The following is a 1,804-nucleotide window of genomic DNA, read 5'->3' on the forward strand; positions in this document are numbered from 1 at the left end:
CCCCGCATCGCCCCCCCCCGCCGCCGGCCTAGCCCCGGCCCATCGGGCCCCCCGCCCGCCCAGCCCGCTCGCTACGGGCCGGCTGCGAGGGCCGCGGGGCGGCGGCGCGGCTCGGCGCGGTGCCCCCCGCCCGCCCGGTGCATCGCCGCCGCCCCGTCGCGCCGGCACCCGCGGGTGGGGGAATGAATGAGCGGGGCCGCGGCGGGATGCGGAGGGGAGGGGGGGGTGTGCTGCGTTAGACCACACCCCCTCAGCCCGAGCGACGGCGCCACCCGCCAATCGCGACGCGCCCAGCGCGGGCCCGCCGCCAATGGGCGTCCCGCGGGGGAGGAGCCCGCGGAGGCGCCGCGCGTCTCCACGCCAACGGGCCGGCATCCCCGCGCGGCGCCGCGGGCGAGCCCATGCGGGGCGCGGGGGGGGGCGTGAGCGTGTCCCCGTTCCCGGGCCTGCCCCTGCGCGGAGGGAGGGAGGGAAGGAGGGGCGGCGGCGGGGCGCAGGGGAAGGGCTCTCCGTGCCGCGGGGGGCCGGCGGGGCCGGCGGGACGGGTGACGCGGGTCTCGGCGGGCCGCCCCCCGACCTGTCCCCCCCGCGGCGGGGATTGTTCGTTCCCCCGCGGCCGCGGCAGGGGCTGCGGGCCCGGACCGGTCCGAGGGGGGGTCGGGAGGCGGGAACCCCCAAACTGGTGCGAGGATCCCCCCGATGCCCCTCGCTGGGTGCAGGGATCCCCGGGATCCCCCTCTCTGGGCACAGGGAGCCGGTGGGGGCTGAGGCCGCTTCTGCCGGCGGCGCCGTCTGGAAGCGCGAGGGCGGTAGCTTGCCCTGTGCAAAACCCACCAGTAATTAACAATAAGACTTAATTACGCTGACAGCGACTCAGGCCTCGCTGCCGGCGGGTTACGGGCCAGAGTCGCCTCGAAGGAGCCGCTCGTCAGGGCTGCTCCTCGGGGCCACGGTGCTCAGCCAGGCAGAGACCGGCCACAACTCATTTCACCAACCCACAGGCTGGTTTTTCCCTCTGCAGCGCAGCGGCGAAAACATCGGATTTTTCTTCTTTTCTCCTTTCCCGGTCCACAAGTTGAGGCAGCAGCTCCTCCTCGCTGCGGCTCGGGGCTGGGACAAAAACGTGAGAAATCAATTATTAGAGAAATAAGTACATTCACAGCTGGGAAAACTAGAGGGCACCAGTGCTCTGGTTTGTGTTTCCCTGTACTCAGCTTCTTTAAGGATGTGGAGGATTAATTAACCCCTAATTAAACCCAATTTAGACAAACAAGCAGGGAAAGCAGCAGATTGGGAAGCTCAGTCCTTGTTAGGAAGCGAACCTGCTGCAGGCTAGGGCGGCCGGGGCCTGCAGGGAGGAAGAGGAGGAGGAGGCTGGGACGAAGGGGAGCTCTGCACAAGGCTCTCCCGACAGATGTGGAAGATGCACATCTGGGGATATTAAGCCGTTATTTCCCCCAATTTTTGCACCTCTCCAGCAAAGGGAGCAGGCGAGGGGTTGGGGCACAGCTGGTTGCACAACTTTTGGCCAGGGGACCGAAGTTCAGCCTCTTCTCACCCCGCCAACGGCTCTGCGGGGGCCGGGGGGGTTTGAGAATGCTGGCTGGATGTCCCAAAAAGTTTGTGCCTGGCCCATGCCGACGGAGGAGCGAGGCTGGGACACAATGTCCAGCATTACAGGAGAAATTTTCATGCCCATGGGGAGTCTGGGCCCAACCAGGGCACCCGGCGTGTGCAGGGCTCTGCACCCTTCAGTCAGCCAGGCCCAGGGCAACCTGGCAACCACCAGCACCCACGTTACCAG

The sequence above is a fragment of the Strix aluco genome, chromosome 16, assembly GCF_031877795.1.
Source record: "Strix aluco isolate bStrAlu1 chromosome 16, bStrAlu1.hap1, whole genome shotgun sequence".
NCBI classification, from domain to species: Eukaryota; Metazoa; Chordata; class Aves; order Strigiformes; family Strigidae; genus Strix; species Strix aluco.